Genomic DNA, 26764 nt, shown 5'->3' on the forward strand with positions numbered 1-26764 from the left:
CAGGGAGAACTGGACTGGGACTCTGACTGAAGGACGGTTTCTTCCCATCCCTGGAGAGACGCAGCAGGGAAACCCCTGGTGCAGGAAAGGCCGGGCACTCTGCCATGACACAGAATGCAGAATCTGCAGGGACTTGGCAATCTCACGAGCTGCGAGGTGCCTCAGGCTACGTCTCTACACAGCAATGCTTTCTCGGGATACTGGAGTACCCCAAAATAGCTATCCTGTGTCTCCACAGCAAGCCAGTTATTTGGGGCTTGTTATTCCAACGTCCTCTTAAACCGTGTTCCACCAGGAGTAAGGGACATTTCGGAATAGCGCTTTATTTCAAAATTAAAACGATGTAATAAGCTATTTTGAAATAGCATTGAAATAAGATACACTATTTGCAAGCTCAAATTGCATCTCTTATTTCAAGTTATGGTGCCGTGTAGACACACTCTCCCTGCAAGCAGCTGCGTCTCAGCCTGTCTCTCACTCCTCTTGCACCCCTTACTGCCATTCCCGTTATCACAGCAAAGACCTGTCTACAGACAGAGCCTAATGGCATTTCTGTGCCAAATGCCAACTGCGTGTGGAGTCACGGCCTGTGCAGTGAGCTCTCTTCCAGCAGCAGTGCTCCCAGGCTCTGACTAAGAAGCCCAAGAGAACCTGCAGCAGGAGCAGCTCAGAGCAACCATGTCCACACTGCAGTGCTTCCCATTCCCTCTGCACACTGAGCCAGTGAGGATTCCTGGGCAGGACTTCCAGCGGTTGCTTCCTACCTTAGACAGCCCAGGAAATGTCTGCTGGAGGAAGGCTGAACCATGTGCAGGGAGCGATCTGACAGGAATAAGGTGCCTCTGCTGCCTACCTGCACAGTGCGGCCAGCACGCTCAGTCTCACCAAACAGCTGAGACGCCACTCTCCTGGCTGCACCCAGGTCACCTGCAGCTATGGCATGTGCTCATGGATGCCCATTGGTACCAAACAGAGTTAGCAGCACAGATTAGCCCAAATGCAAGAGCAGGGTTTTCCCATGCACCAGGTGCAAGAGAGAGACCTGTTCCAGAATGTGTGGATGCCAGGGAAAGCCAGGAGCCTGCTACAGCAGGAGGTGAGCTCAAAACTGCTGCTCTGGTTCCTTCCCCAGGTCAAGTGGAGCAGCACTGCCTGCCAAACCCTTTGGCCGCACACAATGGAGCTCGCTCTGGGGCATTAGTTATATGCTGGCATCCAGAACCAATCCTGCCTTTCTGTCCCTCTTCCTTCTTTTCAGCTGGTGCACCTCCCTTTCCCAGACTGTCTGTAATTGGGTTGTAGTTGGATTGTCTGCAGTTGGGTTTTTTCTATCCTATCCATGAGATCACCTTCTGCAGTTGGCAACCCTGGGGCCTACCAGCCCCTCCCCACAGAAGACGTCTCCCCCAGCAGATACAGACCTTTGCAAAGGCAGTTCCCTCCCACCTGGGTCCCACTTGTCCTTGATATGCTGAGACCTTCCTGATTGTTCTCTCCAGCTCAGGACCCCTACCTCCAGCCTGGACACAGCTGCCAGGTGCAAGGGTTCACATTCAGTCTCTGTTTCTCAGCAGGCAATGAATCCCTTCCTGAGCAGCCCCTCATGTGCACCCAGCCATGAACCGTCTGCAGATCAGAAGGTTTCCTCTCCCACAGGAAAGCTGGGTCAAGTCCCCTCACGGGAGCTGCACAAGATCATTACTAGCAGCTACAGTCTGGCTACAGCAATTGGGCTTTCGCCAGCTGAGGCCAGAGGAGCCTCCCTAATGATTCTTTTCATGAAGATGATATCACAGGTGGAAGAATAGTGCAGTGCCAGGAAGATCTATGGGCCAGAGTGAAGGGCAAATAGCACAGAGGGGAAATGACTTCCACGCTCAGCAACATTAATGCGCTAATGTTTCCAAAGCGAGGGTTTGTCAATGTGTGGGCAAATTAACAGGTTAAAAAGGAAACCAGTTTTTCTGATACAAGAAGCTGAGGCAACCAATAAGCGATTATACACAATTGATAGGTCACATGATATGAAAATTGGCCAAAAGCACTACCTTGGTCATCTCCATGAATAGCAAAGCTACATTTGCTTTCCTTGAGGGCTCCTTGCAGGCAGTTTAATTGTACCATAACAACCTACACAATGTGCGATGACTTCCTTTGTTTCACCTGGTGCTATTGATGAGCCTCAAGCAGCATCATCAGGCAGCAAGTAACTGATGCCAGCAGAGGTGCAGCTGGTGTTAAAAACACCCTGATTTCCCTGGGGAGGGTGATACACACTCCTGAGATAGGAGGCCAGATGCTGAAAACCTTTGGACTTCCCTAGGGGTCTCGGAAATGCTCCTGCTGAAGCCTTGAGCCTGGTGCGCTAGTCAAGGAGAAGAGGGCAGTCTGGAATGCTGGCAGTCCTACACTAGGGGCTCTGTGAGTCAGCTGTGGTACTGATGCTGCCAATCCAGGGGTTAATGTTGTAAGGGAGGGAAAATTAAGCTTCTTTTGCTGCTGCAACTTACCCCAGCTAGCAGCAATTCCCCAAACTTGCCCTTACTTGCACCTCTGAGCCCATGTGAGTGAGGCAACTGAATGAACTGGCCTGGGCTGAAAGTTACATGGTGCTCCAATCCATCCACTCCCGCCAATGTGCACAAGAACACACCCAAGAAACATGCTTTGGCAGGGGGCTTGGGACCTGACTGCGCTCCCTTAAGAGGGTACTGTGCAGCAGGGAAGAGAGAGAGACTGTTTCTGTTGGGAAGAGAAGGCCAGCCAGCTGCACAATGGCCCAGGCAGGATTGCTGGGCGCACCTCAGTGATGGGTGGAAAAGGAGGACTTCTCTTCACATATAGAGGCACCTGTCCTATGCGGAGAAGGAGTGCTGGTTAAAAGGCATTTACAATATTGGCTCAAAAAAACAATTTGCTAGCATCTTGTCTAACTAATGCAGAAGGCAGCTCAATCACTGGGGGCAAATGGTGTTGGTTGTTGGGCACCCCACAGAACATTCCTGCACTAGCTTCTGGCCCCATCTCTAACTCCTGCAACTCTTCCCAAGTCTGGAAAGTTTTAGGCAGTTACCGAGAGTTTGCCCTCCAAGTAGCTGAACAAAAGATGAAAGGCCCCAGCAGAATCCTAACAGATTGGATTTGTCGGGAATGGAAGCCCCGCAGCGCAGTGCCTCGTTACCCTGGAAAAGGTGGTGGGGTGGAGGCTGCAGACATGAAGCTGGCCTCCCAGACACTCTCACTGACAGGCTGGCGGGGTGCCATGGACGGGGCTCTCCATCCCACCGGGGCCAGTTTTTTTCCATACGTTTAGTAGCAGCCGCAAGCAGCGTTGGGAGGAGGCCCATTCCATTACACTTAGTTTCACACCAGCTTGAAAGAGGTTTGGCTCTCTGGGAAGAGCTCTCCAGCAATGTAATGAAGTGAGTATTTGGCAAACACTAACAAGGAACTGCAGTTACCCGAGGGTGGGTCTGATAAAGCCTGTTCTGAGGCTGCTTCACAATTAAGAGGCAGAAATCAGAATTTTCTGCCTTGTGACATTCCATTAAAGTGAAAATTACTCAGTCGTGTATCTACATTCCCAGCCCAATTGTACCATGTATGAACTTAGAAACCTTGCATAGCTTCCATCCAAAGCAGTGTAAGGCCCAACACAGGCTGTGACTCAGTGAAACACACCAGGGCTCCCACCTGATGGTGGCTAGTGAAGTATCCCTACTGACCATGGGATGCTGGTAGCCTGGTTGGGACATAGTAAAGCCCAGTGCAGAACAACTCCTCAGCCTCGTTTAATCCCAGGAGCTAAGCACCTCTCTCCCTTACACACTGGGCAGCCAAAGCAGCACACTGTGATGTAGCCAGAATGCAGTGCTACTTGGGGAAATGCAACCGTGGCGGAGCAATGAGGCCTGGACCTGTTGTGGATGTCTGTTTGCACGTTAGCCAGCAGGAAGAGCCATGGACAGGTAGTCTCGAGCACAGCTAGGAACAGACTCAGCTGCGTCCAAAGTGCAGGAGCTGGGGAGAGGAGGCATGACAGGAAAGCAATGGAACTCAGCACTGCTGCACAACTCCAGAGACCCTCCCCCACAATGTTTCCTGGAAGCTGAGCATGTGGGCAGCCACCCAGGCAAGACTGAAGTGCTGCCCAGCTGATTAGCACAGCGCCCACAACTGGCAGCATGTGTTGCTACTGGTGGTGCACATCTGCACATGCCTTGGTGCACAGAACAACTTTATTCCACACGTGGATGGAAAAAAGTAGAAGGAACACACACCGAGAAGCAGCATTTAGGAATCTCCAGATCATTTACCTCAGAGAGAGATCTGGCTATTAAATTCCCAGGGCTAATGCTCATTTAGGGTTCGTCTATTCTGCCTCTTTATTGTGTTGTAACTTTCTCACTCGGAGTGTGAAAAAGCACCTGCTACCCCCCGAGCACAGCAAGTTACAGCGCTGTAAAGTGCCTATGTAACCAGACTCCCAGCACTGCTCACTATTCCCTTTGGAGAGGTGGTTTGCCATGGCTGGTGCCATAACTGCTCTGCTGTGTTATGCTTGGCAGTGTAGACAAAGCCTGAGTCCAACATCAGCCCCAGACACCTAGTCTAAGGACTACAGTTTGGCCAAGGCAGTTGGTGCATGGCAAAAGGGGCATGACTTGTACCACTGAATGCCCAGGGTTTAACTCTTCTGAGAATGGAAGGGAAGAGCAGAGGAGCAGGCAGGAGAACTGTCTGGAGGACTGGGAAGGGAAAGGGTGGATTATGATCCTGTAATCTATCCACCTAACCCAGGCGACTTGCTCATGCCCAATGTGGAAGGGCAACCCCGTTGCTCTCCTTGCAGTGCTCACACAGGGATACTCCCCACAGATTGTTCTGTTACATGGAGTGATGTCTGATCATGTGCCCTGTGTAGCCGCAGAGGCAGATTTTACTGTCATTTTCATGGCTGCATAAGGAGAGCCCAGGGTTATGGCTTCTCCTGGGCTGGTTCCCTACAGCATCTCTCCTGCAGTAAGCGAATTCTCAGTGCTCTCTCTGTACTCATGGGGGTCATTAGAAAGAAGATTGAGGGGCCTGATGTTAAACCAGTGTTTGGGAACAATTTGGTGATTAAATCTGCTGGGGAACACCAGGGACATGCTGCCAGGGGCTGGTAATAGGACTGGGGAAGATATATTCATTGTATACTTAATAAAACCCTCCCTGTAATAATGTCCTCTGGGAACTCTAAGTGGCTTGTGCATAGCGCTAACAGAGGAAGGGAATTCCAACTACATTTGAAGGAGTCTCACAACATCAAGAGTGGTGCATCAAGGCAGACTCCCCAAGTGTCAGACCCACATTCAGGAGTGGCTCTACTTGGCATTGGGGGGATGGGAGACTATGGCCTGCTACTACTGGGGTTTTGCTTCATGAGACATGACAAAAATTAGTAATTATAAAGCTGACAAAGACAGATCTTACAGTGGAGGCTGTTTGCACCTTTAATCATGCAATTTATGTATCCCTTTCATAGAAAGCAGACTCCAGACACCAAGCTGAGGCACGGAAGGGAGGGCTAAGGAAGAAAATCATTTCTAACTCTTCTGGTTTTCCTGAGAACAAAAAAGCCAGATTAGCTTTTCTAGCTGAGTAAAGTAAAGAGCCTGATGCTAAACAGATGTATAATGGAGAAGCACAACTTCATGAGGACTTGATCATAGGGGACACCGGGGGCTGGGCTATTGCATCCAAGCCAGAAGGAGGCCATGTCATTGCTACTCTGGTAAGAAGCTATCTGAGTGTTGTGACAGCCAAGAGCCTGTGAACATTAGGTCAGGGGTGATTGTCAGAAGGCTCCTCCCAGCCCTGGTGCAGAAGCACTCACCAAAGACAATGTCTGGCTAGCAGAAACATGGTACCCAGCTGCACAGACAGAAGAACTGGAAACAGATCAGACATACCAGGATGTTGAATCCCCAAGGGGCAGTGCTGAGTGGGAGTCCAGCACCCATCTAGACTCACCCCTTCCCCACAGCTAGCTCTTGCGGAGAGCCACTGGTCACAGGGGTTGAATTCCTGTGCGTGGCTCAGGCAGCGAGTGATCGGGGGGAGCTGTGTGGGAATGCTGGACAGCAAGAAAGCAAGCCCCCCAGGATCCTGAGTTACGGAGTTCTCTTCTGATGGAAATACCAAAGCTCAACACTTCCCTTTGGATTTATCTTTTAAACTGGTGGATTTCAGCCATTTTCTAAAGTACACATCAGCTTGCAACTGCCACTGGCCTGGAACTCCTTTCTCCTCCTACGCCCCTTCAAGTCCTAATGCTAAATAGAACCACATCCTGGGAGCATGAACAACTGTGTCATCTCCGCTTCCTACCGGCCATCCCACGGCGGCCTTGGTTCCCAGGCCGCTACAGAGTAGCGGCAAGAGGGGCACTAGCTGACTTGCAAAGCAAAGAAAGTGGGAGGAGCCAGATGAGGAGAAGAGATTGAAATTCACCTAACACAGTTGTGAAGTCAGCATCTAAGATGAGTCTTTCCCAGACCCTGGCAAAACAAAGCATCTCAATTGCACCTGCAAAGTTAACACACTATCCACTTACCTATCAGAGCTTCCCCTTGGGGAAGCATCTGCCCTACTTTAACCACATCCAGCCATCTCTGGGCACCCCTTCACATAGCCCGTGGATCTGATTTTGAGCAAGAGGCACGTTCCAGCCCATGCCCAAGAGCACTGTCACACAGCAAGCCTCAGAGTCTGACCCCTTTCCCCCCGCCTTATAAATTAAAAACACTTTTATATTTAATACCATTATAAATGCTGGAGGTGAAGAGGGGATTGGGTGGAGGCTGATAGTGCATGACCTCCAGAGGGGTCCCAACCCTCCCCCTTAGAGAACCCTGCTCAAGAGCTTTCACACCTATCACACTTCCCCAGTGTTGTGTATTGGGTTGTAGATATAGATCTTGTTGTTATAGTAACTGAGTAGGTCACGGGGGTCAGCCCAGCTACTCTGGGCTTGTGCTAGTGAGTTCTGTGCTATGCAATAAAATGGACACTTGCAACTACTCAAGCTCTCTGCATTTCCACTGATTTCTTCCTATACCGTGAAACTCCCCATGACATAACACCCAGAACGCCCCCTCCATTTTCATAGCCCTATGTAGCACATTCAACTCACTGTGCGGCACCGAGAATTAGCTCACTTTGGCCCTGGAGTGCTCTCCACTAGCGGTGGCTCACCCACTACTTCCTGCCTCCTCCCTTCAGAGCTCCACCACTCCCTTGCTGGGGCCGTAGCACCCCCTTTCTCTAGGTACTGCCCTCTGGGGGGTGTCCACATATAGGTTCCTCCTCTCCAGGGGGACCCAATTACGTAGACCTGTCTCCTGCTTCAGTGACCCGTTGCCGTTCCTCATCTAGCCTCTCCCACTGCTGCCTATTCCTTCCCAGGCTGCCCCCTGCCACCCTAGCATCTTCTCAGGCTTCTCTATCAGGGCCTCAGCTGGGAGCTGGTCAGGCCAGTTCTCCTCTAGTTCCCTCTGCCTGTCCCCCAGCAGTTTTGCCTGTGGCACTTTTATTACAGGCAGCGAGTCCTTCCCTCTCTAGGTCTGGAGAGAGACTAAATTCCCTCTGCTTTGCAGCCTTTTTTGTACAGGTCAGCTGAGCCCCGACTGGCTGCCTTCAGCCTCCTAATTGGATCCTGGCCCCAGACTTCTCTAAGGGCTGTTTTAACCGTTTTTACTCCAGTGCGGGAAACCGCCAAGCTACACCTTCATTAGCAGTACAGGGCTTCTTTTCCCTCACGTCTCTCCCACCAGAAAGGCAGCCTTAGGCAGCACCTGGGAGCAAACCATCTAGCCCCAAGTTTAGAAGACACAGAATCACTTTTTTTTTTGGTACTTCCTTGGATCTTTTGAAGGTGATTTTGTTTCTGTGATTGCACCTGTAAAGACATTCACACCACTGGAGTGAAGTCTATAGCTGGGGGAGTGGGCTGTGTTCTCCACTAGGCCCTTCTCCATTCAGCCAGTCACACTGCTTCTGAGCAGAGTGTTTGCTTTCACTTGAGGCACTGAGGGAATGAAGTCTCATACTCATCTGCATGGGAGCTCCCTTCCAGACATGGACAAAGGCAACCTTTGGCTGGTGTACAGTTCCATGATGAAGAGCCACAGGGAAAGGGTATACAGGGGACTTTTCATGACAGGCCCACTCCCTTACACCTCTCTGGACAGCACCGTAGATGGAGAAAATCTACTCTTTATCAACTTCCTTAACGCATCTGCCATCTCAAGGCTGGGGATTTTGGCCTGTTCACAAACCCATGTTGATAAACTGAACCCAAGGGGACAGCTGGGCTCTTCAGCCAGCCTGTGAATAAAATATTATTGCAATTTGTTCTCCTCTCACATCTAGCAAGTCTCAGCATACAAGGACTCTTCTGTGCTTCAAGTATTCCCTTCCATGGAGGGCTAGGCTTAAGAGGGGGCTGCTTTAGGGAAAGCCAGCTGGGCACTGGGATTTCACACATGGGTGAATGCTACATGCTTCTGTCCCCCTACAGACCTGCTCCAGCTGGAAACAATGCACATCTGCTGCACAGCCACAAACCTGCACACATCACAGATTCAATCATTCTGGGATAATCGTGTCTGTGCTGAGCAGTTGCAACAACATCTCATTCACCTTGGATCTATACAGCATCCAAAACTTCCGGCTACAGCCACATTAAAAAATAAAATCAGGATTTACCAACTGATCGGAATACAATTCAGCATGAATGGAGAACAACTTTAGAAGGTGTATGCTGCAAGAACAGGGCAGCTGTGGGAAGAGACCACACTCTTCTGGTAACTTCATTGAGGATAAAAATGAGAAAAAAGAAGAGCTCTGAACACAGAAGTCCACATTATAACGTCACCAAGTTACGACAGATAACACAAGAGTTTGGAACTGTGCTAGCAAACAGCTATCACGTACTTCAAGATTAATTGATTCATCAGTAGGGATGCTAAAAAGTTTTTTTGTAAACATGTAACTGCTGAAATTTTCAGCAATTAGACATGTACGAGCCGGGGGGAGGCAGCTCCATGGGAGTCGGTAAGCGGGGGGAGCTGGCTTTTAAGCTGGCTTTCCAGAGACAGCAGCACGGAGGCAAGTGGCTCTGCAGCAGCCAGTGCTCATAGGGAGCCTGCTTAAAAGCCAGCTCCTCACAAGTTTCAGATCCCACCTGCTCCCTCCCCCTCACCTATGATACAGGTAACCTAACTGATGAGCCTAGGCTCAACGCATACAGTATCACATCTCTATTCAACAGTAGAAACCAAATGGAAATGAGTACAGGAAATGTTCACTAAAACTTGTAAAGAAGCACAGGGATTCACAAGGAAATGGTTATATGAGGGTACATGGCAGAAAATAGGAAAAAATGAAAAATTAAACTGAAATTAAGTTCGGCTAGAAGACCATAAACACAACTACTCCAGGAGGAACATGCCTGCCATAAAAAACAAGTAGACCAGGAAAGAGTGTTATGAGAGACAAATGAGATTTTATAGGCAGAACAGAAGCAGATGCACAGATCACTGCAGCACACAATGGTAGGGAGCCACCATACAACATCATTAACGAGTTGTCAGGCTAAATATCCTAGATAATGGCAACGTAACAATGAAGACACCAGAACAATTCAACTGTGGTGGCAGCACTGTAGTCAACTACCAATTGTTGAGCCAATCCTCCAGATACAGAGAAAGGAGTAGCTACAGTCTGCCTAATATTCAATGGAGGTTCTTAAGGCAGACACAGGAGCCATTCTGAAGGACACAGAAGACATTTTGATAGGCCTCGTACAAAAGATATGGGAAGAATTAAAAATACCCAGTGGGGAAAGGGTCATATGGTGAAGCTGCCAAAGAAAGGAGATTTAATTGCTGTCTATTCCAAGTACGGCATTTACTGTTTTCTAGATAGAATAAATGAAAGATTCAAGACTACGACAAGAATGGGAAGGGTTCAGACATAAGAAATCAAGCGTAGATCAAATAATGACCTTTTGTATTATCGTAGAACTGCTGATTGAAAGGCAGTCACCACTTTATACAAATTTTTTCAGCTGCCACTGTGGGCCCTAAGGCAAGGTGTGGGAGGAAGGGGGTGGCTCTGTGCTCTGGAATAGGTTAGGCCAAAGGCAGTTAGCCCTTGGTGCCCACATCTGAGCCCTTCAAGGTGTGCAGAACAGCAGTCTGAGCCTAATGAATAAGGTGTCACCCTCCGGAGTCTGTAGTCATGGGTTTGAGCTCCACCCCTGCCTGGGAGCAGTCACCTAGGCTGGCAATTCAAAGGGGCCTGGGGCTCTGGCTGAAGCAGCAGCTGAAAGCACCAAGCCCCTTTGAAATTTTGGGCCCTGGGGCAATTGCCTCATTTGCTGCTCCCACCATTGGAGGGCTTGTCCGTGCCAATCTGGAATCACATGGAAATGTGTGGACATCATTCAGAGCGTCTATGAAAACAAAACAGACCAAGTAATATGTACGGCGAACTAAGCCATTCAAGTTTTCTAAGAGCGTCAGTCAAGGATTCTTTGTCATCTATAATCTTTTTACTAGTGTACTGGGCAACCTGGGGTATAATATGGATTTTCACCCAGAAGTTAGAGGATTACTAGCTTTCACCAGTCTCTCAGACCTGTGGAGATATGCAAGTCAAAACAACTAATCTCCAGGTCTATATCCAATTAGGAGGGATGAAAAATCAGTGCAGGAAAAGCTAAAAAATGAGAGAAGTGAATATAAGAAACACCATAGTACTTTCTGGGTCTGACACAAAAGAGGTCAAATATGTCAGGTACAACAAGTGAATCAGACAGACATTAAAGTCAGAACAGCAAAAAGCCAAACATGCCTTCGTAACTCTACAAAGGTGATTTGGAGGGACAGAAATGTTGCCCTTCAAATTAAACTTTGAATATTTAACATCATTGTAAAGACAATCCTACCCTGTGGCACTGAAACTAGGAGACTTATGACACTGAGGATCCTTGGCAAAAGGGCCCCCAGTTCTTTGCAAACAACTCATCTCAGACTTGATAAATGTGCTCTACCAAACACATCTTGCAAGGTATTCACCCATGAAGGGCAATGTGTGAGATACCTACAGAAAACTCGTTATTTAACCAGACTTATAATCAGTGACAGATGAGTGTCTGGGTAATAGTTAAGGAATAATGTGACTATATATGCTTTATGGGCTTGACGTAAAAGTCAGCCACCATAGGATAATATGGCCTGTTCACTCAGGTGGGAGTTCTCACCTCTCTGTTTAGCTAATGAAGTAATGCAAGGGTCTACTGTCTAGCTTGCTCCTCCCAAGAATATCAATAGAAAAACATTAGAGACAGTTGCAAACTACGGAAACCACCTGGAGATTAAAAAGGAAGAAGATAAGAGGTAGGTGTGTCCCATCCATGGCAGACTATTTCTGTGTAACAGAGGAGAGGAAGACAGTTTGCCGACTTTCCCTGAGGAGATGCTTTAGGGAACATGGGTGTTCCCATGAAAAATCAGATCCTGGCTTGTGTGGAAGACAGCCAGCTGTACAGCCTCTCTCCGAGTTATGAACGAGTTACGGACCAAACACTTGGCCGTAACTCGAGCTGTTCATAACTCGGACCCCACTGAGTTACATGCGACCGCGCTGTTCGTAAGCACGAGTCGCGTTCGTAACTCGGGGACCACCTTTATGACCGCTCCATGGGAGCTTAGGTCGTAAGTGCGAACGGTCGTAACTCGACCGTTCGCAACTCAGGGAGTGGCTGTATTACAAAGTGATGTTTTGGGGCAGGAGGAGAGAACCCCCTTTATTAGATGGGAAAAGTAGCATTAACAAGTGTAGATGCAGGTTTGTATTTTATGATCATGTTTTCACCAGTCTCTCATTTCTAGTTAACTTTCCATTCTTTATTAAATAAACCTACTTCTGTTTTATTGTACGTGTAAAAATGAGCAGTCCGGTGGCACCCTGGAGACCAACAAAAATATATAGTATCATGAGCTTTTGTGGGTAAAACCCACTTCATCATCTGCTTTAAGGGGATTCCATCTGAAGAAGTGGGTTTTGCTCATGATACTATCTATATATTTTTGTTATTCTCTAAGGTGCCAGTGGACTACTTGTTGCTTTTAAAGTTACAGATTAACACAGCTACCCCTCTGAGACATCTTACTGTAAGTGGTCACAGGTGCTGTTTGTTGCACATGATCAGTGGTTAAGGAAAAACTAATAAGCCAAAATAACACTGCTTCTGTGGGGGCAGAAGACACGGGATTTCTGTACAGAGCCAGTGCAAGGGGCTAGTATCACAAGGCAGTGCTTCCAAGGGACATGAGGGGTGGGGTGCACCTCTTGTTAACCCTACAGGAGTATGCTTGAGTGCCTAATAGGCTGGTGATGCTAGGGAGCTACCTGCGAGTCATCACAAAGACAACTCCCTCAAGCAGGGTGCTGGAGGTGACAAGTTGCCTCACAGTTCTCAAGGCTATGAGGACAGTCACACCTCATAAGACCTTATACTCCAAACTCCACGTTTTCATAAACAGGGACCAGGAAAAAATGGAGGAAAGGCCCAAATAACAAAAAACAGGCTCTGGACTAGAACCCACAGGGAAAGACGTGGGCCATGGATAAGCTGGGAAAGCACTATGGAAATGGAACCGAAAGCTATCAATCACATGGAAGAAGCTACGCCCAGAGTGGGAGACTGGTAATACTTTGGTGAAGTTCTTATGTTTCCCATGGAACAGAGATGGACGAGTGGGGGTAGGGAGAGAGAACATTTCCACTCCCCCCACCCCGTGTTAGTCTGTTAGGCAGTTTGATGAGGAGTGACAAGGCTGCAGCCTGTGTGCTGCTATGTAAAGGTGCCCCTCCTGCTAACAAACAAAGTTTTGGAATCTTACCAAGGACAGAACGCTGCTTGGGACGCTAGCTGATGGAAGAGTTTGCTAGCTTGTATTCTTACAGCAACTACCAGAAGCAAGCACAGAGGCATTGGCATTGTCTTTGCTCCACTTTGTTTAAAGTGACTTAAGGCTGGGGGAGCCACCAGCATGTGAAAAGACTGGAGAACTTGCCCGATGACTCCAGCTGCCTGGTAAGACTATCTGGCAAGGAGGCAGCTCAGTTTGTTGCAATCAAAACAAGAGAAAAAGTGCTACAAAAAGTGCCCCAAATGTCCCTTGCTTAGCTTTTCCAGTTAAGCTTTGCCAGAGAGTGGGAAGAGAGACAGTGGCTACCAAAGAATTCAGTGCCACTTTGTCCCTCTCCGCCATGCTGGCAGGCTTCAGTCGTTACAACCTTTGAAATTATCAGCTTAGAGCTTTAGCTAGAGGTACAAAGGTGGCTGGTATCTATTGCTCACAATCACCCCTGAGCATGGCTACTCCCCAGGTCACAGAAGAGCAGCTGTCCACATGTCTGGAGACAGTACAGTGGTCTCAGAGTGTCCATCACCAAAAAGAAAAGTCAAATAATGAAGAAGCTCAACAGATGCTCAGATCACTGTGGCTGGCCAGGGACTAAGGCCCAGGGATTAGCTAATGATGGCTGCTTTCTTGGTTTGCTCTAGAGGTCCAGGAGGCAGTAAGAAGGAATCAATGCTTTCAGAGTCCAAAGGATCACTGAGAGAGGGTTAGCTGTCAGTTCTGTCAAAAGAAGAGGACTCACAGCAGCTGTCAACATCACTTTATAACACACATTTTCCTTCTAGTTCTATTAATCCCACAGATCATTTTCCTAAGAAACTACAGCATAACAGAACCAGTCTCCAAGACCTGCATGTGCTCTAGGTACAAATGTGAATTGAACAGACAACACACCAAAAGTGTCACCATATCCATGCTGATGGGCTGGTGCTAGACTTTGCTGGGGGCGTCGTGTGCATTGCGTCTGAAAATGAGAAAAGCACCACTAGGCTTACTTCTCCCTCCAGACATTTGTATGCAGAAAGGAGGAGCAGCTTTGCTTTAAGGGGATTCTATCTTGTGAACATACACTGGAATCAATAACACAGTCAGACCTCATTTATTTCTCTGTAGTAGGGCTTGGCCTTTTATTTCTGTAGCATCCCCTAGTTTCAATGAATCTCCTTCTCAGAACCTGTATTTCATCCCTTCAGAGCAGCAGGTTGTACAGTGCAGTAAATTGAACATAACTAAGGAGCAGCCATGCCACTGAACCCAGAGAGCAGTTAGAAGGGAGCCTTCTGCAGCCTCACAAAGGCATGTTCTGTCTCAGTTAGGGGCATCTGCAGTCTGCTATGCTACCACTGTCACTTAGCAAAAGCACTGGCAGAGCAGAAAAATGAGGCATTTTTGGAGAGGCTGCATTTGCTTGGTAGCAAGCAACCTGCCTTGCCATACCTGCTTGCATGTAACATCTGTGAACTGCATGGGAGATGCGTGTATTGTGTATTTTTATAGCATCTTTATCAGTGATGGCACAACTCCACCACACTCTCCACCAGGTACCTATCTCCCACTCCCAAGGTGAGTCACTCTGGGCTACTGCAGCATTCGGAAGTGACAATCTCTCCAGGTGCTCCAAATGCACTAGCCCCAGTCCTCTCCTCTCCACGTGCTGAAGCATGTGGTGGGCATTCGGGGACCAGCTTTGCAGGCTGTTCATTCCTGTGCAGCACCTCTGCTGCCTTGGAGAAGGGGAAGGACTTACCCCTGTGTCCACACAACGGCATTGGTCTGCAGCTCCCTCTGGCCAAGGACACTTGGGTCTACTGTGATGAAGAGGCCCAGGATGTTTAATTTCAAAAAGGGGCATTTAATTTCAAAAAGGGGAATTACACAAAAATGAGGAGGTTAGTTAAACAGAAATTAAAAGGCACAGTGACTAGAGCCAAATCCCTGCAAGCTGCATGGAAACTTTTTAAAGATACCATAATAGAGGCCCAACTTAAATGTATACCCCAAATTAAAAAACATAGCAAGAGACCTAAAACAGTGTAACCGTGGCTTAACCACCATATAAAAGAAGCAGTGAGGGACAAAAAGGTATCTTTTAAGAAGTGGAAGTCCAATCCTAGTGAGATAAATAGAAAGGAACATAAACACTGTCAAATCAAGTGTAAAAATTTAATAAGAAAAGCAAAAAAAGATTTTGAGGAACAGCTAGCCAAAAACTCAAAAAGAAATAACAAAATGTTTTTAAGTACATTAGAAGCAGGAAGCCTGCTAAAAAACCTGTGAGTCCCCTAGAAGATCAAGCTATAAAAGGAGCAATCAAGGACGATAAGCTATTGCAGAGAAACTAAATGATTTCTTTGCTTCAGTCTTCACGGCTGAGGACATTGGGGAGATTCCCAAATCTGCACCATCCTTTGTGGGTGGTGAATCTGAGGAACTGTCCCGGATTGAAGTGTCATTAGAGGAGGTTTTGGAACAAATAGAAAAACTTAAAGTTAACAAATCTCCGGGACCAGATGGCATTCATCCAAGGGTTCTAAAAGAACTCAAATGGGAAATTGCTGAGCTATTATCTGTAGTTTGTAACCTATCCTTTAAATCGGCTTCCGTACCTAATGATTGGAAGGTAGCCAACGTGACACCAATATTTAAAAAGGGCTCTAGAGGCAATCCTGGCAATTACAGACCGGTAAGTCTAACTTCAGTACCGGGCAAATTAGCCGAAACAATAGTAAAGAATAAAATTGTGAAGCATGTAGAAGAACGTAATTTGTTGGACAAACGTCAACATGGTTTCTGTAAAGGGAAATCCTGTCTTACTAATCTATTAGAGTTCTTTGAAGGGGTTAACAAGCATGCGGATAAGGGGGATCCAGTAGATATAGTATACTTGGATTTTCAGAAAGCCTTTGACAAGGTCCCTCACAAAAGGCTCTTGTGCAAATTACATGGCCATGGGATAAGAGGAAAGGTCCTTTCTTGGATTGAGAACTGGTTAAAAGACAGGAAACAAAGGGTAGGAATAAATGGTAAATTTTCAGATTGTAGAGGGGTAACTAGTGGTGTCCCCCAAGGGTAAATCCTGGGACCAATCCTTTTCAACTTATTCATAAATGATCTGGAGAAAGGGGTAAGCAGTGAGGTAGTAAAGTTTGCAGATGATACCAAACTGTTTAGGATAGTCAAGACAGAAGCAGACTGTTGAGGATAGTCAAGACAGAAGATGACCTCACCAAACTCAGTGATTGGGCAGCAAAATGGCAAATGAAATTTAATGTGGATAAGTGTAAAGTAATGCACATAGGGAAAAATAACCCCAACTATACGTACAGTATGATGGGGGCTAATTTGGCTACAACAAATCAGGAAAGGGATCTTGGGAGTTATCGTGGACAGTTCTCTGAAAACTTCCACGCAGCGTGCAGCGGCGGTCAAAAAGGCAAATAGGATGCTAGGAATTATTAGGAAAGGGATAAAAAATAAGACACAGAATATCTTAATGCCCCTGTATAAAACTATGGTACGCCCACATCTGGAATACTGTGTACAGATGTGGTCTCCTCACCTCAAAAAAGATATTTTGGCCTTGGAAAGGGTTCAGAAAAGGGCAACTAAAATGATTAGGGGTTTGGAACGGGTCCCATATGAGGAGAGGCTAAAGAGACTGGGACTTTTCAGTTTAGAAAAGAGGAGACTGAGGGGGGATATGATAGAGGTCTATAAAATCATGAGTGGTGTGGAGAGGGCCAATAAAGAAAAGTTATTTATTAGTTCCCTAAATAGAAGAACTAGAGGTCACCAAATGAAATTAATGGGTAGCAGGTTTAAAACGAATAAAAGAAAGTTCTTCTTCACACAGCTTGTAGTCAACCTGTGTAACTCCTTGCCAGAGGAGGCTGTGAAGGCTAGGACTATAATAAAGTTTAAAGAGAAGCTAGATAATTTCATGGAGGTTAGGTCCATAAAAGGCTATTAGCCAGGGGATAAAATGGTGTCCTTGGCCTCTGTTTGTCAGAGGCTGGAGAGAGATGGCAGGAGACAAATTGCTTGATCATTGTCTTCGGTCCACCCTCTCTGGGGCACCTGGTGCTGGCCACTGTCGGTAGACAGGATACTGGGCTAGAAGGACCTTTGGTCTGACCCAGTACGGCCGTTCTTATGTTATGTTACTGTGCACTCAAAGCAGACAGAAGCTGCCTGCGTGAGGCCTCACCCAACAGAGCCACCACTGGTAGCAGGACAGGGGTGCAAGGAGACACACAGAGACACTGCTTCTGAAGCCAGGGTTTATGTTGAAATGCCCAGCCTGATGTCATTCCCTCTGCAAGTCCTACTTTAGGGCCCCATCACCTCTGGGTTCAGTGCCTTTGTCCTGCCAGCCTATAAGCAATGACCTCATGCTACTGGTGGGGAGCTGACCGATGTCCCAGTTGACACACCAAGTCTGTGACAAAGCAGGGAATTGAACCTGCCTCTATTGACCTGGTTAAAACAGCCCAGAAACAGTCCAGGCAACACCAGCATTACAGGTGCACTCAGAAGCAGCAGAGCTAGCTTGCGAGTGCCTGGAAGGGACACCGGCGCGATGAAAACAGAGCAGCTCTCAGGCACTGAGGACACTAGAAAAAATGTAAAAATAGAGCAAGGAGAGCCAGCTGAAATTCCCAGTTGATGGATGGATTAAATTTCCTGGCTTTGCAGGAGCAAAGGACTCTCTGCTCATCAGAGATGCTGTGAGGTGAAGTGGACAATGCATTTCTAGACCGCTCTTTGTTTAATTCTACAAAGGAATGACTAGGCTTCAAAGCACTGGCCATCTTTTCTCTGCCATGGCACTAGGAGCTAAGGACAGCCTCGGTGTGAGTCCAGGCAAAGCTCAGCATCTAGTGTCCATACTGCAGTCCAGGGTAATTCAGTTTGTCATTTCCTGATCCCAGTTTGCACAGAGAACTCTGGCTGACAGCCACTCATTTGCAAATCAAGACAACACTGTGCTGGCAGGAAACTTACTCACATCAGTCATCTCCATCTGTTATTTTGGACCTGGAGGGTTAAATTGTGCCTGAAGTTGTTTAAAAAAAAAAAACCAGCCTCAGTTACTGCATCAGCAAAGACTGGGACCCCTTGTAGCCAATATTAGTTATCTGGGGGGAGGTGTCTTAGGCTTTGGTGGGTGAGGGAAAGCAGCAGCTGCCTAGCTCACCAGCTCCATGAGAATATACTGCTCCTTCAGGAGCTCACTATGAGTGAGAGGAACTCCAGCACCAGAATCATTCAGTCAAAGAGCAGGGCAAATACAGCCTAATGCAAAATCCAGGCATTATTCTTGGTGCAAATCTCTTCTCCAAAAGAGCCCAAATTTGGTGACTTTTGGGGCATATTGTAAAAGACACCTGGTTTGAGCAGGTTTTTGGAGAAGGCTGCAGGTTTGCTTTGGAGTGGCTTGGGCTTAGTGCTTCTCCTCTCCTTCCATCATCTAACATTCTGGGGGAAAGAGAGGAGGGCCACAGGCAGAGAGACAAGGTTTCTAATCACTCTGGGTCACTGCTTTAATGTATTTATGAGGAGCCAGACGGGTAGCGTTTTGCCACAATAGTTGGTTAAAGGCCATCTCCTTGTTTTACAGTTCTCTCCAGGGAGGTTTTAGAAATGGTGACAATAAAAGAGGATTCATGCTGGGGGCTGGGCCAGGCCCAGAGAGGCAGAACAGGGATCACACAAGTCAGGCTGCGTCACTCATATTTAGAGAGGGATTTTTCACATCCCTGGGAGCTCAAACATACATTTTGCACATGGGCCAAGAACTTACCCAGTTTCATGCCAGTCTGCTGGCTGGCTCCCCTGCTCTTGCACTGCTGGTTCTTCAAGTTGCTGTACTAGGTTGCCTTTTGGTCCCTACACTCTCGATGTGACCCTGATATACAAGTATGAAGTGGAGAGATGTGTTCACTTTTGTAGCTATTCCGAGAGCTAAACACAAGCTTTAAATGCTGCACTTTTGCTGGCTAAGTCATGCATTACTAGAGGACAGCTGGGGACTAGTCTAAGCAATCCAGAGGGTTCTTACCTCTCCATTACAATTCCCGGCAATCTCCGTGTCCCCTCCCTGCCCTACCTCGCGCACCGCATTAGATCTCCAGTGAATTCCTCAGATCCTTGCCTTGGGTTTGAGTTCCCACCACGCCACTTAATTGCTCCATTTTATCCCCCTTTTCCCTCCGGACATTGTCTGAATCTGCATCATCCCACTCAAACCCCCGGCTTCCTTTGTAAAGAACTGAACGATGGAAAGTGAAATGCATTTAACTGAAACTCTGTTTATGCAAGTCTAATTACATAGTGCCCCAGCACTATGGATTGTAGTTCACCTCTGCACATAATACTTACTACTACCTCTTTGCCCATGAATATTGTACCCACTATTGTGTTCTCATCCTTGCAGTAAGGGAGATTCCCCTTCAGTGTGAGATTTAACAATATATTAGTGCCCTAACCCAGCCAGGAGTCAAACTCCTAGCCAAAATGCACAGAGCACACAACTTCCTGCTACCTGCTACCCAAGTTTCCCAGACTTGCTAAAGTAAAGATCCCAGCTCTGATCTGGAAGAATCTTTCAAATCTTCATCAGAAAGGTGAAGGGAATTCAGCTGTTGGATGAGTTTAGACCTGAACCACTAGAAAACTGAGACCAAAAACTATGAGGTGGAATTGAAATCCATTAGAAAAGGCTAACAGTGGATTTCCTAACGAATGCTTCTGATTTGAATGAACTCTACTAAAATTAATGGTGAATTTCTTGTCGCAGTTCCTAATCACAACCCTCCCCCCCGAATATGGGCCGTTTGAAGGCCAAGTGTGTAGAGGAACAATAAGAATTACACAAGAATAGGCTAGTAGCTAGGTGAACCCGATAGCAGAGCCAAACTCCTGTGGAGAAGCCAGCCTGAAATTTCAGTGATGAGAGTGCTGTTTCAAGTGATGGTCAGGAGCACTCTCTTATCTTTCAGGCTTAGTCAAGTCTCTCTCACAAGCTCTTCTTTGCCTTAACCATTCCCAAAGTTACAGCCACCTGCAGAACTCAGTCTGCCAAGGCCAGCTGGGAACAAGCTGCTGCTTTGTTGTGAAATTTGGAGTACAGATCTGCTTTCCTCCATTCGTACCTAACTTCAGTCTTACCAGATTCAGTGCTGCTCTCTTGTCCTGACCTGCCTGGATGGATTCTTGCAAATAGCCAGATTAGTAGTACCACTGTGTCTGTTATGCACCCATCATTCAAATCCTCCTGCCAAGGCTCTCAGACACAGAGAGCACCATCATCTTAGAATTTACTCCTCACTTCTTGGTATCTCTGGGAGCTGACAAACAAAGCACCTTGGATTTAGGGGATCTTTCTCTCTTGTGATACAAGGGAACTGCCTGGTTGCAGTCAATCTCAATACAGGATTAACTGAGTTACAGCTGCTAGGATTCCCAACAGAGCATTTTTTGATTAATTGTCTCCTACCACTGGGCTCACTGAGCTTCTCATTGAGGTCTGTTTACACTGCAATTAGACACCCATGGCTGGTGACTGCGGCTCATGGGGCTGTTTAATTGCAGTGTAGACAGATTGCTGGGCTCAGGCTGAAGCCCGGGGTCTGGTATCCTGCAAGGTGGGGATGTCTCAGAGCTCAGGCTGCAGCAGGAGCCCCACAGCCTACACTGCAATGCAACAGTCCTGAGCTCAAGTCAGCAGGCAGGGGCCAGCTGCAGGCTTTTAATTGCTATGTAGACATACCTTGGAGCCCAGCTGAGGCCCTTTCCTTGCCATGTGCACCTGCAGTAGTGCCTGGCTCTCCCTGGGTTACCTTCCTGCATCACTCCATTTCTGATGGTCCTGCTGGGATGCCCTGGAGCTGCAGGCAGAATGATGAGTGACTCTCAGCAATCTGATCCCCCTCAAGCTGCTCTTCAACAACAACAAAAACATTAATTAAAATAATCTAAAACCAGCTAGCAGACTGTGACTCCACACTTCACTAGGCCGGGCTCAGACAACAGCTTTTAAAAGAGAGCTGGTGCTTTTCTTTTGAAAAGGTCCTGTACACAAAGGGCTCAGATCCTATTACCTGCTTGTGGCTTTGTGAGTAGTTTTGGCTGAGTTTCCCAAAGGAGCTCTCTTACCCCCGTTAAGCTAGCAAGGACTAGAACACTGGAAGAGAGGAAAAGCCAGAAGCCCCCTTGGCAGATTGAATCAGAAGTGACTGGCTTCAGTTCTTGGTGGCTGTCTCTGAGAAACTAAGATCTGTAACTACCCACCTTCCCTTTTGCTCTGACGCCTCTTTCATGTAACGTTTTGGTTTTTTGTCACCATGAGACAACGTTTGCTGAGCAGCACAATAATCTCTTTAGGGCAGTGGTTCTCAAAGTGTGGTCCGCAGAGCCACTCCATCTTGCAGGTGGGCTGTGGCCTTGGAATTTGTCCCCCAATGCAGCGGGGAGCCTGTGCTGGCACTCCAGCCCCAAGCTGTGAGGTGGATCAGCCTCACAAGCTGTATCTGCCTTGCGGAGGAAGGGAGCAGCTCTGCATGTTGTTGCTCCCCCTCTACCTAGCAAAAGGAAACTATTGTCTGGAGGCTTTCCCCACTACTCCTATTGGCCAGAATTCTGGAGCAGGGGGCAGTGCCTGGGAGGGGCAGGAGAGTCGGAACTAGGTAAACACCCTCCAACCCCCTCATGCCCAGATCCTGCAGCCCCCTCCCGCCAAGATCCCCCATCCCCACCTTGCTCTTGCACCCTACCTCCCACACAGACAAAACACCCTTAGCACGCTCCTGTACCCTATCTCCCATCCAGACCCCACGCCTTGACCTGCACCCATTGTGTCATCATGGGTGGTTGGCTGGTGGTCCTTCAAAAAGGTCTGTGTTCAACGCAGCAGGCTGCGGGCCAACAAGTTTGAGAACCAATGCTCAGTCTATACTAAGTTTACAGCAGCGCTTTAACACAGCAATGTGGTTATGACATTGGTGCTCTCCCAGTCCTGTGGGTAAACCATGAGGGGAGTAGCTGACAGTGCATGGGAGCCAGTTTACACTGGTGCTTTCCCGTGCAATATCTTGCAGCGCTCAGGGGGAGTGTTTTTCCACACCCCTGAGCACAGTGAGGTAGCAGTGTAGACAAGCCTTTAGAGAGGGTCCTCTCTATGTAATATGTGCACACAGCTCTCAAGTGTGCTGGGCTGAGGACTCTAGGTGCGACTGCCATACAAATAAACCATAAAATACACACCAACATTTCTTGGTAAACACAAGAGAAACCACAAGCCCTTCTGGAGATTTGCAGCTGCATCTCTGCATTTGCTGAGTGACTGAAGCAAGCCAGTTCCAATTTGACCCCACGGGACACAGGAGGGAGGAGCAGTCCTCATGAATGATCAGACGGGTCACTCTCAGACTTAGGCTATGTCTATACTGTAGCCTTCTTGAGGAAAAGCTTATGCAAATGAAGGGTGGCATGGAATATCACCGTGCTTCATTTGCATAATTAATGAGCAGCCACTTTTGCACAAGAGGCTTTTGCGCAACAAGGAGCAGTGTAGACGGCTCCTTTTTGCACATAACCCCCCTCTCAGGCAAAAGTCATTCTTCCAGGATGAATGTTCTGCCTTGTGATTCACATTTCGCAAGGCACAAACAGTGCTCCAAGGGGCAAAGCCTGGGATGCAGAGGTTTGCTCTCCACTCTGTCACCTCTACACGTTGAGTGCAAGCAACAGGCTTGAGGGAGTCCATGTTTCTCCAGTTTCCAAGACAGGCTGCTGCTATTAAAATTTGACAAACTATTGACAATGTCATGCCCTGCACAGAACAGCTAGACACTCCAGTTAGATTACAGAGACAAGGTGGGTGAGATCATTGCTTTTATCAGACCAATGTTTTATTGGTTGGTGAGGAAGACTTGTCCCTAGCACCTGGGAACCACCTGGCTACCTCACCACTTCAAGTGGCTTAGACAGATAAGAGAAAGCCCTGCCAATGTACCAGGAAGATTATTACGCTGACTTGGTAATTGTAAAAACTTAAAAAACAATGAATAGTCTGGTAGCACCTTAGAGACTAACAAAACATAGCTGGTGTCATGAGCTTTCCTGGGCACCACCCACTTCTTCAGATGAATGGAGTATTAAAAGTCCAGATCCAAAGTAAATGGGGGGATGAGGGGGGAAAGAGAGAAAGGAAAAAAACTGAATTAGAGAGTACATATGGCATGTGGGGCTATAGGAGGATTTCCTATAATCTGTTTCACATTCACTGACACATTAACACCTATCCTGAGCTCCTTAGGATCTACCAGCCACCAGCACTGCTGCTGATCTGTGGCAATCTTTGAGGGGCAGGATGCTTTATTTAGATTCAAAGCTGTTCCTTGCTTCTTCCTTATCAGGGATATTTCAGGACCATTGCTGAGTGAGAGCTTCTGTTCTGGTTAGATTCTTATAACACTGCTATCACTCTGGCTTCTGAGCACCTGTGAACAGAATCCAGATCACACAACCCAACCATCCTCAACCTGTCGGTTGCAATTCCATTGTCACAGGGTCATCAGGACTAACCTTAGACTTGCTGGGCCCCAAAGCCTGGCTTCAGCCCTGGGGGGGGACGGGGGGCTCAGCTTACAGCCCTTTGGGTTTCAGCTTTGGCTTCTCTGCCTGCAGTGTTGGGATTTGGGCTGTGGCTCTTCCCCCTCCCCCTAGTAGGGCAGTAAGGCTCAGGATTTGGACCTCCCTCTATGTAGCGATTTTTGTTCTCAGAAGGGGCTTCTTGCAATGAAGTTAAGAATCTATGGCCTGACCCATTAGGTCAGAGTTCCTATCATCCTCTTCTGACATTCCAACTAGCAGTTGTGGGGAAGACTGTGAAGTCACACAAAGAGGATTTGCACTTCTGGGTGAAACGTAAGAATGGACATACTGGGTCAGACCAAAAGTCCATCTAGCTCAATGTCCTGTCTGCCCACAGAGGGAATGAACAGAACAGGGAATCATCAAGTGATCCATCCCCTGCCCCCATTCCCAGCTTCTGACAAACAGAGGCTAGGGACATCCTCGATGCTCATTCTGGCCATTGATGGACTTATCCTCCATGAATTTATCTAGCTCATTTTTTGAAAAGTGTTATAGTCTTGGGCTTCATAACATCTTCCAGCAAGGAGTTCCATGGGTTGACTGTGTGTTATATGAAGATGTATTTTCTTTTGTTTGTTTTAATCCTGCTGCCTATTAATTTCATTTGGTGACTCCATGTGAGTGCTTGTGTTATGGGAAGGAATAAGTAACTCTTCTTTATTCATTTTTTCTACACTGGTGATACTTTTATAGCTCTCTATCATATCCCCTCTTAGTCCTCCTATTTCCAAGTTGAAAAATCCCATTTTTATTAATTTTTCCTCATATAGCAGCCATTCTATGCCTCTAAAAATGTTTGTTGCCATTTTCTGAACCTTTTCCAGTGCCAAGAAATCTTTTTGAGATGAGGCGACCACATCTGTACGCAGTATTCAAGATGTGGGCATGCCATGGGCTTTTATATAGAGGCAATAAAATGTTCTCTGTCTTATTCTCTATCCTCTTTTAAAGGATTCCTAACATCCTGTTTGCTTTTTGGGTTGCTACTACACACCGAGGGGATGTTTTCAGAGAACTACCTACAATGACTCCAAGATCTCTCTCTTGAATTATAATAGCTTAGCCCTCATCATTTTGTACATATAGTTGGGATTATGTTTCCCAATATGCATTACTTGGCATTTACCAACATTAAATTTCATCTGTCATTTTGTTGTCCAGTCACCTAGTTTTGTGAGATCCTTGTGAAGCTCTTCACAATCTGCTTTGTACTTAACTAACATGAGAAGTTTTGTATTATGTTCAAATTTTGCTCCCTCGTTGTTTATCCCTTTCCCCAAGATCATTTACCAATTTATGAAGATGCAGCAGAGAAATCCAGGGTATGTGATAGGAAGCCCAGAACCAAGTCCCAGTGGAAGCTTCTTGTTCTTTGAGTGAATGTTTCAGAAATCAAAAGAGGAAGTTACCTTAAGAAATTTGTTTGTAAAAGCCTAGGGTTTCCAGGTTGAAATAAAACTGGGTTAACCCATCTCTGTTGCATTTATCTGTTCAGCGCCTGGATCTGTGCAGTACAAGTCCACACTCCGAGCTGAGAAAATATCACTCTCTTTTCGGCAAAGTTCAAAGCCATAAGCAGAATCAAGACAATTCCACTCAGTGACCTGGAGCGCTGGGTACCAGATACCACAGCAAAAGCAGTACACAGCATTGAGATGTGCTCATGCTAGAGTCTGTCTTGTGCAAAATCCCCTGCTCCCACTATGGATAATACAGAGCCAGCAGCACAGGATGGTGGTCTGCATGTAACCATTAATGGAAACTGAAAAGCCCAAGCTTATCAATTAACTGTGTAAATTGTTATTCTATCACATCCCTACAGTGAATCACTGACAACTATTTTCTGGGAACAGAAGTGTGTTGTGCCCACAAAATTCATGAACCCATCCACATGTTTTGTTAGTCTTGAAGGTGCTGCTAGACTATTTGTTGTGTTTTAAGTTTTTCAGTTACAGACTAACACGGCTACCCCTCTGAAACTTTCTGGGAACAGTTATCCAACTGGCTATGTACTCTCTTGATAATAGCCCCGCATAGATTGTATTTCCTTAGCTTATAAAAGAGTAGAGCATGCGAATCTGTATCAAATGCTTTACTAAGGTCTAGGTATACAACATCTACCGCTTCTCCCTTATCCACAAAGCATTCCTTGTCATGGCTACCCCTCCCCAACAGAGACAGGGCAATGCTCACCCACAAAAAATAGCATGGCAGGGGCAAAGCAACTCCCAGCTGAGATGGGTGGATGCCAATCAGCTCGACCTGGGAAGATCCTTTGGACTCCCACGGCATCACTACCAAGTCTCAGTGTGAGGCTCAGCAGTGATACAGCTTTCTCTCTTTCTGAATGCACCAGCCGAGCTAGTGGCAAAACAATGTACAGAATCCTATACAAACATGGTCTGAGTTATGCCTGGCCATGCAGACTCCCAGGGAATCATAAAGCTGCAAGAGACCTCAGGAGTCATCAAGTCCAGCCCCCTGCCCAAGGCAGGACCAGCCCAAAATCAATCATCCTAGCCAGGGCTTTGTTAAGTCAGGACTTAAAAACCTCTAGGGATGGAGATTCTACCTCCTCCCTAGGGAACCCATTCCAGTGCTTGCCCACCCGCCTAGGGAAATAGTTTTTCCTAACATCCAACAAGGAGTACAAGGCTAAGAAACCCTCCTCTAGCTTCTCGGAGTTCATTAAATCTAGCTATAGGAATCTAGACACAAGCTGATTAAAAGTAACTGGTTAAGACTGCAACTTCAGAAGACTGATCAGTTGCAACAGGATAAGGCCTTTCTGTCTTATGCAGTCTAACCATCCATTCTCTCCCCATCACAGGGACAATGGCCAGTAGCAAGATTATCCCAACATATTGCTTTCATGGGCTAATCCAACACTGACAGCATGAGGCCTACCTGGGTCTCATGCATAATGGGTTGGGGCTGTGTTACTGGCGGCTGCAAACTTCAGTGGTAATTAGAGAAGAGAGAGACTGAGCACGTGTGGAGGAAGCAATATTTTCCATCCACCAGAGTCCTGGGGCACAAAGGTAGACCTAGAACTCAGCCACCCCACTTGGTCTGTTGTTTTAGACTCAGATTGTTTGCAATCTCTGAGTACGAGGAGTTAGTAT

General features: G+C 47.1%; 1 protein-coding gene across 10 annotated transcripts in view; it reads right to left on the reverse strand.

The window, feature by feature from the left end:
- The window catches only part of TTC28 (tetratricopeptide repeat domain 28), a 590183-nt gene that overhangs the window by 116105 nt on the left and 447314 nt on the right, over positions 1–26764 (reverse strand). The window lies entirely within an intron of this gene.

The sequence above is a fragment of the Pelodiscus sinensis genome, chromosome 15, assembly GCF_049634645.1.
Source record: "Pelodiscus sinensis isolate JC-2024 chromosome 15, ASM4963464v1, whole genome shotgun sequence".
Taxonomy (NCBI): domain Eukaryota; kingdom Metazoa; phylum Chordata; order Testudines; family Trionychidae; genus Pelodiscus; species Pelodiscus sinensis.